Here is a 12,904-nt window from a genome sequence, read left to right on the forward strand (position 1 = left end):
TTTGCCGCCCTGGCCTCTGTCTGGGAGGAAGGGCAGAAATAAAATAAAATAAATAAATGTCGACATAACCTTGTTTACATATCAGTGAGTGGCAATGGAGTATCTGATAATCTAATGGGGCATATTACAGATGCTGGGATGGCAAGAATATAAGTGGTTCACTTTACAAAGTTTTATTTTGAACATGGATATGGACATCTAATGAGATGTTTTGGGAAGCAGTTACGGTCTGAGATGGTCTTGTCACAGAAAAAAGATCATTTTTCTATTAACAGGATTGTATGATAGGAAGGCAAAAGCATTTCAGGAGGGTGTGGAGCAGAACTGGTGATGGGTGTGACTTAGGGAGAGTTGTAAGAGAGGCCTAGAGGGCTGCATTTGGTCCCTGGGTTGCAATTCCCCACAGTGGGGTACCATTGGTACTGTGAGAATCACACAAGTTCTAGGGCCTTGTACTGATGCTCCCACAATGCAAATAATAACTAGAAACCATTTATTAATTTGTCTTTTTGCTCCACTATCACTTACACCTTCATTTGAGTATTGCATATTCTACACATGTTCTCATTTATGACTTTTATAGAATACAGCATTTGTCAACAATTCTGCTAATTTATAATAGGCAATTAGTAGCAAGATATCAGACTTGTTCCTTTCCTTGATGGAATTCATTCTATCACAAGATGCATGGTGTTATCTCATTGTTCCAATTTATATCAAAGCTTAACACTAATTGTTTTCCTAATTCACTCTTTACACTTGCTTGATGTTATTCCACTTTATCTTCTGTGTTTCCTAGCCAGACGACTGAGGAAAACAGTAAATTGTCATGTCAGGTTTCCACTTAATATTTTGGCTGTAAAGGGACCTGAATTAAATTTCCAACTTGAAATGTTCCAGAATTCCTCAGCTGTCTAATAGCAGAAGATAGGGTACAGTTCAGATTAAACAATTGCCTAGTAGCTCTTTTGACCCACGTCTAGACTGACAGGCTTCCAAATGTGATTAATAAAATCTAATCCACATTAGGCCATTGTGCATTACATCAGCTGTTGCCCAGAGGATCCAGCTTTTAAACACCAGTTCTAAACTTATAGGACATGATGAGGAAAAAAGTAATTAATTTGGGTAGAGAGCCACCATTGTTGTAGCATACATGGTTCTGAGAATGGAGTGTCCCAGATAAAATATTTTTAAGCTAACTGAGGCACTGTTATAAGTCGTCTTCTTCTCCCACTTTTGTCTGCTTTCACTTACAAACTGGCATGTTTTGTCAGTTGTATAACTGGATAGGTGGCCCAACAGCCATTTTTTACCCCTGCCCCCAAATCATACTGCAATATGTCCATTGAAAACAGGATGTCATACAACACTTATACCAGGGAAGAGGAATCTTGTTGGTAGGGTAGCCATTTGTCCAACTTTACAGAGGACAATCCTCTATTTGAAGACATCCAGTTTAAAGATGATGAACCTTATGAAAGGAGAGCAAGTGGCTTGAAGTTGCCCATCGACAGTTAGGACCTGGGCTGCAGGTTGTGTAGGCACACAGGTCACCTGACCACAGTCTTCACAATTGTGAGATCTATTGTGTTTCCATTTAAATCATTACTAAATTTGCATCAATACATGTATATGAACATATGCAAATTTTATACAAATCTGTCTCCTCTTATGCCCTCTTTTTTGGTGATGCATAAGTGGCCACCCTAGTTGTTGGACTCCAATCAGCCCCAGCCAGCATGGCCAATGATCAAGGATGGTAGTAGCTGCAGTCCAATAACATCTGGAGCACTACAGGCCTCCACCCCTGTTCTAGAGCAAGACAGTACCAAAACCCCATGCTCTAATTTACCTTGGATTTCTAAAAGAAGCTTTTGGGGTGGCAGTTTTGAACCAAGAGTATGAAATATCAAAAACAGTGGATATGAAAAAACAGTGGCTTTAGCAACAGTGGAAGATTGGGATAGACATTGCTTATGCCTTATATCAGTGGTTCCCAATCTTTATGAGTACAGGACCCCCTTTGTAAGCTCAAAAACTTCATGATCCCCACCCCACGCTCCAAATCACATCTCCAAATATCCCTTTCTATAAAAAGCTCCCCACAGAAAGGGTGTTGCTTTCTTTTCTTCATGCAAAGGTCCAATCAAATTGGTATTTCCCTCCCCCCCCTCCACAGTCTGAAGATGTACAGTCCTGTCTCCCAACACCAGTGGGTTACAGTGTTGGACTAAGAGCCCAGTTCAAATCCCCACCCAACCATGAAACCCACTGGATGAGCTTGGGCCAGGTGTGAGGATAAAATGGAAAGGGGGGGGACCATGGTCACCACTTTGAGCAACTTGGAGGAAAGGTAGGCTATAAATGCAATAATAATTAATTAAATACATACATTTCTGTTGCAATGCCAGGACTCCAGCCTCAGCCAACCTGCTGAGCTTTTTTTTTCTTTTTAAAAGTAACCAAGAATCAGCAATGTGGTGATGAAGGGGATGCTAGATTGTGCACTGCAGACAATAGGGTGGATAGATTAAGGAGGAGGGTTAGTGCTTTTAGGCCTTGGGATGATCATTAGAACCAGTGAATTGGTTAGCATACACTTGGGGAATGAGAGTGGAGCAGAAGACAGATCAGTGTACGCACACACAGAAACACACCTGCCCCTCCTGCAAGCATCTTCTGGCATGCATGCATTTGGGCATGTGGGAGGAGGGAAGCCCTCAACTGCCACAGCATCTTGGAGAGAAAGATGGGGGGGATGGAGTATAGGTGAAGGAATGGAGGCGCTGGTACACACACTTAGCCTCAGAGATGAGGGGCAAGCAAGTCCTGAGCTTCCTCACTGCTCCTTCGATCTGTCTGGGCTGAAGGCAAGATCTGGGCAGCCTCACAAACAGGGCTGTGGAGTCAGTACACCAGACCTTCAACTCCGACTCCTCTATTTTTCTACTGTCCGACTCTGACTCCTTCATAAATGGCAAATGTATATTAACTAGTAATAACAAAATTTACTGTAGTAAAATGGTAGCACAAGGCATTTCATCACCACCACATGAATCCAGAGCTTGGAAAAGTTACTTTTTTGAACTACAACTCCCACAAGCCCAATCCCTGGGGCTGATGGGAGTTGTGGTTCAAAAAAGTAAATTTTCCAAGCTCTGGATTCACGTGGTGGTGATGAAATGCCTTGTGCTACCATTTTACTACAGTAAATGTGTTATTACTAGTTAGTATACATTTGCCATTTATGAAGGAGTCGGAGTCGGTACATTTCTACCGACTCAGACTCCGACTCCACCCAAAATTGCTCCCGACTCCGACTCCACAGCCCTGCTCGCAAATAAGAATAATTTTTAAAAGGTGACAGCGAAGCAGGAGCCAAGAAAGGCAGGCAGGCTGACTGAAGGAAGAGGCAAAGCAGCTTTTCCTTGCAGCCTTGCTTCTTTTTGCTTCATGAAAAGCCCTCTCCTCTCGTTCTGAGTAAGGGCAGCAGCAGCAGCAGCAGTAGCAGTACAAGGAGATGAGAGTCAGCGATAGTAATCCTCTCTTCTTCCTGGAAGCTGCACCCTCAGCCTCCTTCAGCATCTGCCATGTGTTTTATAGGCAGATGCCTGCCCTCAGCGTGCCTGAAAGACAATCTGCCACTTCAGCAAAAGGCCACCCCACTCTTTTGGAGCAAGGAGGAGGTGTCCTCTGCAGTGGAGTGCGGAGCAGACAGTGTCCAGGCAGTGAAGACTTTTTTAAAAAAATTAATAAATAATTAATTTCTTTACTATTTGCAGCCCCCTCTGGATTACTTCGCAGTCCCCAGGTTGGGAACCACTGCCTTATATTACATTAGCAACAAGCAGGCAGACCCAGCATCAGTGCCCAACACAGTGGGGCAAATGCTGGGGTTCTTGGGTCCTGTATTATTATTATTATTATTATTATTACCACCTGCCCAGGGTGGGTTACAACAATTTTAAACACATAATTAAAAACAGTTAAAAACAACCTAAACAACATCACAGAAGATAGGGTGGTTCCTAAAAATATACATCTCAGTTGTCGAAGGCCAGGGTAAAGAGGTGCATTTTTAGCATTCACCAAAAGTTGTACAATTAAGTTGCCAGATGCACCTTGGTGGGGAGGGAGTTCCACAGCTTAGGGGCTGCCACACAGAATGCCCTCTCCTGGGCCATCACCCCCTGAGCTTCTGAGAGTGGCAGAATTACCAAAAGGGCCCCCTCTGCTGATCTCAACATCCAAGAAGGTCTTTAGGGAAAGAGGAGGTCTTTCAGATATTTGGGACCTAAGTTGTTTAGGGCTTTAATCACTAACATGAGCACCTTGAACTGGGTCCAGAAAGGAACTGGCACCCAATGCAGCTGTTTTAAGACAGTTTATATGAGTTCTAAAAAAAACCCAGCCAGTAATCTAGCTGCTGCATTTGGACCAGTTAAAGTTCCCAAGTTGTCTTCAAGGGCAGCCCCACATAGAGCACATTGCAATAATCCAGTCTGGAAGATACCGGAGCATGGAGCACTGTGGCCAAGTCTCCTCTGTCCAAAAGGGGCTGAAAATGTATGGCCTGGCAGTGGCCTGCAGCCATTGCCACCTTCATTGCATCCATTGCCACCTTCATTGTCCCCAATGCCTCCAGACTGTTCCCCTGATGTACACTGTGATGGGGGACAGGGTCCAGTACATTTCCCTGTCACTTTCTTTATTGCAAAAAGTCCAGTCCTTTGGGGAAGTAGGTTAGTTGTGCAAGTCTCCTAATCAACTATAATTCTGCAACCTGAACGTGGCGGAATGTGATTGAATCCCACCTGAAAACAGTGATAATCTGGAAATGCTCTTAGCACTTGCCCTATCTCCTGGCCACTTGAAGTGAATCACTCCCTATACAAAAAGTAAAGGTAGCTGTGTTGGCCCATTAGGGAAAAAATCCAAAATACATGTTAGGGAAATATCTTTATTAGGCTAACCAAAAAGTCACAGAAGTAGCATGCAAGCTTTCAGTTTCCCCAGAACTCTTTATCAGGCTAGATCAAGGGTAGCCTCCAGATGCTGTTGGACTCCCATCAGCCCCTCCCAACTCCCATCAGCTCCTGCCAGTGTGGCCAACGGTCAGGGATGATTGGAGTCCAACAACATTTGGAGGGTATCACATTGGCTACCCCTGCCTACCCCTTACCCCTAGTAATAAGCATAGGGAGTGAGGAGGGTAAAAAGACAAAAAAACTATTCAAGCCATCTGTGTCTGCATCTGGTAAGAGTCTTCTGATGGGATCTCGTAGGAGATAGCAAACATTAAAATGAGGCCTTTCAGGAGCTTGGCAGGTTTCAGGTTGCACCCTAGGCTTCCTGGGAAAAAGAAAGCACATAATGACTGATCCCCTATCTCTGCAAATGCAACAGCCAGATGTTACTCAGTTCTGCTGCAAGATAAGAACTGTGTATTTTAGGTGACTTTATTGCAGTTTACCAAGTGATTGCTGTGGTGATGGAGTAAGGACAGGGATAAAGATCACAAGCAGGATTCTGTTTGGGGTTCCCAGTGGGTTTATAAAAACACTCAGACACATCACCAGTTTTCTTCTGACTACCACGATGAGCCCTTGTCAGTCTTCCAAATTTTCCTTGGCATTTCTTCACTTGTATATATTTGTTCCTTCTTGTCATTTTTAATGACTGTAACTCTGTCTTCAGAGGTTTTGAATATTTCTGAATAATTCATTCTTTCTGCTTTCCCTGGGATGTTGCTCAGACTGCTATTAATCATATTGCATTATTTAGCTGTGAGTGAGGAACTTGGGTGCTCTTTTCCTCCCATCTTGGCTTTATTCTAGTACCACAAAACAGCAGGACTTTAAAAAATACTCGGACCAAGGGGGAAAAAACTTTATTTAGAGGTGCGATCCTATACACACCTACCTGAAAGTAGGTCCAATTGAGTTTGGCATAAACTCTGCTTAGGATTGCACTGTTAAGATTTTTTGTTGTTTGGTACATTTTGGGACACCATGCAAGTCATCGATTAGGATGCATTTAGATTCTAGCAAGTCATCTGAAGTTAAATCTTGGCTGGAACATTTAGAATTCTCAGCATATATAAAGCATACTTTTCAACAAGGGGGAAGGAATGAAAAAAAACATGATTCTACTCTGTGTCCAAATTGTCCAGTAATTTGTCCTTCCTTAATTTGTTTTATCATTTGGGCTGGAGAAATTAGGGGAGGTTCAGGTACTGAACAGGTCAATGCAGATGCAGAGACAAAAAGGATGAACTATGTGGGACATATTGGGGGGAAAGCAATATTCAAGGACCAATAATCATAGAGTGGAGCAGAAGAAAATGAAGAATGTAGGAGACTCACTTGCCTTTTGCTCAGTGAAAACCCCACTCAGATGTTTGTGCAAGCAACTGACCCTTCTCCATGAAAAACCACGAGAGCTGAAACTGTACTCTTTTTCTTAATAAAAAGAAATGTGTGTGTCTCAAGTTGATTGCAGGTGTCATTCACTACATGTTGTTGTTGTTGTTATATCCCATCCTTCCTCCCAGTAGGAGCCCAGGGTGGCAAACAAAAACACTAAAAACACTATAAAATATCATAAAAACAGAAATTAAAATATATTAAAACAAAACATCTTAAAAAGCAATTCCAACAGATGTAGACTGGGATACGATCTCTACTTAAAAGGGTTGTTGAAAGACGAATGTCTTCAGTAGGCACCAAAAAGATAACAGAGATGGTGCCTGTCTAATATTTAAGGGGAGGGAATTCCAAAGGATAGGTGCCACTACACTAAAGGTCCGCTTCCTATGTTGTGCAGAATGGACCTCCTGATAAGATGGTATCTGCAAGAGGCCCTCACCTGCAGAGTGCAGTGATTGACTAGGTATACAAAGGGTAAGACAATATTTCATGTATCACGGTCCCAAGCTGTACAGGGCTTTGTACACCAAAATTAGAACCTTGAACTTGGCCCAGTAGCAAATGGGCAGCCAGTGCAGTTCTTTCAGCAGCAGGGTGACATGTTGGTGATACCCTGCCCCAGTGAGCAGTCTCGCCGCCACATTTTGCACCAGCTGCAGCTTCCAGACCAACCTCAAAGGCAGCCCCACATAGAGCACATTACAATAATCCAGCCTGGAGGTTACCAGTGCATGGACAGCAGTAGTCTGGCTATTCAGGTCCAGAAAGAGCCACAGCTGTTTTATCACCTGAAAGTGGTAAAAGGCACTCCTAGCCACTGAGGTCGCTTGGGCCTCTAGTGACAAAGGTGCCAGACTACAAACCTGTTTCAGAGGCAGTACGATCCCATCCAAAGGCAACTGACCGATTATCCAAACTCAGGAACAACCAACCCACAGCGCCTCCGTCTTGCTAGGATTCAGACTCAGCCCTCATCCAGCCCACCACCGAGTCCAGGCACCAGTCCAGGGATTGCACAGCCTCTGATTCAGATGTTACAGAGAAATAGAGCTATGTATCATCAGTTGCTGACACCTTGCCCCAAATCTCCTGATGACCGCTCCCAAGAGCTTCATATGGATTTTAAACAGCATTGGGGACAAGATGGTACCCTGCAGCACTCCGCAGCACAACTGCAAGGGAGCTGAAAGACAATCACCCAATGCTATTTTCTGAAAATGACCCTGGAGATAGGATTGGAGCCATTGTAAAACAGTGCCTCCAATACCCATCTCAACAATGCATTGACCACACCATGGATCTACTCAGTTAAACCGCTCAGCAAGCTTTAATAAGCCAAGAAGGGCAAGGGACGAGAGGACATGTTGCTGGCTGCATCGTTTCAAGCACCCTGTCTAAGTCATCAGTTTCCATCAACTGAAACTGTTCCCAAGAAGTTGCAGCACATATTGCACTGGACCCCTCACTGGGGACTATAGTAGATGTGGATGAGGCATCAAGATTGCTACGGAGGGGAGCAACTTTACCCTCAAAGTGCCTTGCAAACAATTCACAGTGGGCCTCTGAAGGGTCTAAAACTCCATTTCCTGGAGTTGATGTCAGCAGACCCCTGACAATAAGGAAAACCTGCACTGGATGGCTACTTGAGGATGCGATAGTGGCAGAGAAGTGGGCCTTCTTGGCTGCCCTCACCGCCGCACAGTAGGCATGGTTATGATGTTTTACTTGTGCCCGATCAGCCTCATAGCACTTTTGCCACGTGTGCTCTAGCTGACATCCAGCCTGTTTCATTGCCCTTAGCTCACTGGTGTATCAAGGTGCAAACCTGGCTCTACAATGCTGGAGAGAGTGCTCGGGGCAACTGTGTCAAAGCCCAATGCGCCTTGCTGTTCCACAGCATGACAAAGGCTTCAACAGGGTCACCTGCTCTATCTACTGGGAACTCCCCTAGGGCACTCAGGAACCCTGTGGATTTCATTTGTCTCTGGGGGCGGACCATCTTAATCTGTCCACCACTCTTGCAGGGGAGGATCGGAGCCATAAGTCTAAACTTCACCAGGAAGTGGTCTGACCATGACAATGGGGTGACATCCACCCCCCCATCTCCAGACCACCCCTTCCTCCATCTGGAGCAAAAAACAAATTGAGGGTTTGTACACATGTGCTTGTATTTGCCACTACTAATCTACATTTAAGGTACAGAGAGCCTGTCCCAGTGTGTAGTGGTACTTTCATGCAACTGACTGTCCATGAGTCGCGAACCAATGCATGCCAAAATTTCAAACAGACTTCTGGCCGCCCACTATCTAGCCAGTGGTGGTTTGAATCAGATCATTCAGGATGAAGAGATGGCAGAGAGTTCTGCCTCAGCTGGAATCCAGGGCAGAAACCTGAATTCTAGTGGGTATGGAACAATTAGCAGAGTAGACTTAGAACTTGTGCCTGGGCTATTCCAGAAATTCTTTGATGAGAAGGATACAACTATACAATACAGCTACATTGCAATCCTCTACATGTCTGCTCAAAAGTAAGTCCCATTGAGCTCAACGGGGCTTACACTCAAGTAAATAGATATACGATTGCAGTCTTACCTTTTGTATTTCCATTGGATGAGCAGAATGGTCTATCTATTACCCCTTTTCCGTGGCTTCAAGCACTACTTGCAACAAGCAAAGAGAAAGCAAGAGCCTGGGTGAACCAACCTCTTAATACTTCTAGGGTTTCACTGTCACTTGATGGATTAATTGTTTGCTTGTTGTAACTGTCTTAAGAGGTTAATTAAACTCACAGCAGGTGTTAACATACCTCTGGCCATAGGAGGTCTTGCTTCTGTGAAGGGAGATTAACTGGCTGAATAAACAATTGTAAGTCAATGGAGCATATCACTGCATTTCCTCTCACAGATCCTAACGGGATGGATTTATCCCTCTTCTTTTCTCAATAGACCAGCCAGTGTCGATTTCTTCAGCTGCGCATTGCACTGAGTGTAGTACCTCTGCAACTTAAACTGCAATCACTAGCTGCTAGAGTGAAGATAGTGGTAGTATTTAAAAGGCTCCACAGATGTTCTTCAACTATAGCATTAGCCAACCTTTGTAATTTACATCATAAAATACACACCTACAAGACAAACACTGGTTAAGTCTTACCTATCTCCATATGATTCAGTTCAGCCATACTTTCCCCCCCTCAAAAGTGACATATATACATTTGTTTCAAATGCATCCTTCATCAATGCAGTTTAACTTTTGTACTAAAACAAATCTTTACTTGGAAATTATATTTATTGGAATATTTACAACTATTTGAAAACATGTCAACTTCTCTTTCATTGTTTTAAATTTGAACACACACACAAAAATTAAGACACTAAAAAACTAACAGGGTAAATTTAGCACATCCAAACAGCTATGAGAATAGTCTTCCAGCAAAGAATCAGCAGACTGTTAACCTTCCGACCCTCTTGAAGACTTTTAAAATGCCAACAGGCCTATTCAGTTGTTAATTACCCGTGTTGAGATGAGCCAGTCAGTTGTGTGATTTTGCATTGTTTTATGGTCTTTTATGTTGTAAGCTGCCTTGATATTTTATGTGAGTGGGTGGTATATAAATGCCTTTATAAATAAATACAAAACGTGTTTTTCTCAGACTAGTCAATTCAATGTTTTTAATTATAGCATTCAAAATGCCAAAATTAACTTGTATTATATTGATCATTATCAATTTTATTAAGACATTTTATTTTTAGAAATTGAAATTTTACATTCCATATCACTGATCACATAATATCAGAGGAGACCATGCATAATATCATGGCGATCTGCCTAGGGAAAAAATCAAGCCTAGTGAGTGGTTGAAACTGTCTATTGAGCCTTCATCCTGATTTGTTCATAGGGAGGTTAGATGACTTTGGTTATTTAATGGGCATTCATCTTGATTTGTTTCTGGGAGGTTAGACAACTTTGTGTCAAACAAGTGTTATCCCACACTTTCTAGTGCATTTTCCTGTAACTTTCCTTATTGAAAAAGTCTGATCTTTTGGGGAAGTGGGTTTCTTGCACAAGATCAATTGTGCAACCTGAATTTACCAGTATGTGATTGAATCCCATCAGAAAATAGTGACAGTCTGGAAACATCTTAAGTCCTTCAGTGGGACTTACTCCCATGTAAGTGGATAAAGGCTTGCAGCATCAATGATGTATCCCAATATTTTGGTATATGGGCTGCTTAACGGTTATAAAGAGTGTATATATGTTTTCAAGAATTTTTTATTTCATTTTTTGGATAGAAATATCAGTTCATTATGAAACAGTACATAACACATGACAAACAGAAAACAAGAGCATAGGTCATACTGTAATAGTGAAAGAAGTCAATTTTTTTTGTAGATTGTCCTTATGTAGTAATTGTTTATACAGTCTTTCAAAAGAGATCCAGTGTGGACTTCAGTTGCCAGTTATGTTCCTCTTGTGCCACAACCGCAATAAAGCTGAAAACCAAGTTGCTTGAAATTTGTCCACTGTGTTCTGTCTTATTTTTGTGTCAACCTTTCCCTTAATGCAGTAGACCGAATTTGTTGATACCATTCATATTTTAAATTTATCATCTAATTTCTTCCATCTTCTGGCAATCGTCATTCTTGCTGCTGCTAATAAAAAAATGTAAGAGATCTATTTTTGACTAAAGTATGTCTTATCCCCTTGTTGTGGTTGTTTATTGAGATGTTTCTAATGTATCAATATATATTTATAAATTGATATTTATACATTTTTATTTAAAATTTATTTATAGGCTATTGTAGCATTTTTATTGTTAGGTAACTTTTCATATGGCTTGCTTGTGTTTGATATTTATGGTATGGTATGGAGGGCCAGGATCTCTTCTCGATCATCCCAGAGTGCAGGACACGGAATAATGGGCTCAAGTTACAAGAAGCCAGATTTCAGCAGAACATCAGGAAAAACTTCCTAACTGTTAGAGCGGTAAGACAATGGAACTAATTACCTAGGTAGCTGGTGGGCTCTCCAACACTGGAGGCATTCAAGAGGCAGCTGGACAGCCACGTGTCTGGTGTGCTTTAATTTGAATTCCTGCACTGAGCAGGGGGGTGGACTCGATGGCTTTATAGGCCCCTTCTACTATTCTAGATTCTATGAAAAGCATGGTGGAGACACTGAAATGAACTGTGTTGAAATTAATAAGGTTGAGTGGTGTGACAAGTCATACAGTAAGAATTGCAACAAAAGAGTCTTGTTGCACCTTAAAGGACTAACAAATGTATTACTACTCAGAATTAGAATTGCTGTGAAATTCTCCTGAGCCGGGCTCAGATAAAGAAAGACTCTGCAGGGCTAAAAGCCTATGTAAAAATGAAAGACGAGCTTTTAAAACCATTGCCAAGGTAAATAAAAACAAAAATCCTAGCAGCCCTACCGCAGCAAGTGGTGGTGAGTAGTGGTGAGGAGAGGTGGCAGTGGATGAGGAAAGAGACTTCCCCCTTCCCCCCTCATTTTCTGTCTGGCATACACTAATTAGCAGCACACTTAGGACTAGCTCAAGACATTTTGCTGCTTGAGGTGGAGCAGCAAGTGGCAGCCTGTGTCCCCACTAGGGATGGGGGAAGAAATTTGATTCAGTAAACATTTAAAGGTGAACTTACCTAATTTGCATTTGGAACAAGAAGTGAACTGAAACACAGCTGTCCTTTGAAATTTGCATTTCTCTGAATTTTGCAATGTAGTTCTTCAGCCAAAGTGCATAAACTAAAGTGTGCATATAAATGCATATATTATTGAAAATAACATACAAAATACAACATGCATTATATTAGGGGATATTGCTTTGCAAAAAAGTGTATTTCAGCCAAAATTTCATCCAAAAATGTATATTGGGAGAAAAAGCTGCTGAATGTTCATGGGGACTTAAAAAAAATTTTTTTTTAACTGATATGGAAATGTGGAGAACTGAACCGAAGGCTGGAAATATGAGAAACTGAGAGGAACTGAAATCGACATATTGACCCATCCCTAGCTGCCACCATTGGGTGCATAATACCCAACAGCAGCCACATTATTTTGGCACCTGAAGCAGAAAAGTGCCACTCCCTGGCAGTAAAGTTACAATAATAACATATTACAGAACTATCCCTGTTGCCCTTTCATAACATTCAAAATTTAATGTCTGAGCTGCCTCACTCTGCCTAATGTTAGGGCCAGCCCTGAGGGCACACAGTTCCCCTGAAGGCTATTGCTAGTCAGAATTAGTTCCTAGGTTTTCTGGGTGGGCAGTCAGGCAAATGAGAAAAAAACACTTGTGATCCTGTCCGTTGGGCGGCCCAACAACAATTTAAAGTGTTAAACACAGTGGGACTCACTTTGAAATACACATTCATAGGATCAAATCCTTTGACTTTTTGCTGCGGGCATCTATTTCTAAATAAGATGCTGTGAAATATGAGGCTTCAACAGGCCCCA

The sequence above is a fragment of the Rhineura floridana genome, chromosome 3, assembly GCF_030035675.1.
Source record: "Rhineura floridana isolate rRhiFlo1 chromosome 3, rRhiFlo1.hap2, whole genome shotgun sequence".
In the NCBI taxonomy this organism is placed as follows: Eukaryota; Metazoa; Chordata; class Lepidosauria; order Squamata; family Rhineuridae; genus Rhineura; species Rhineura floridana.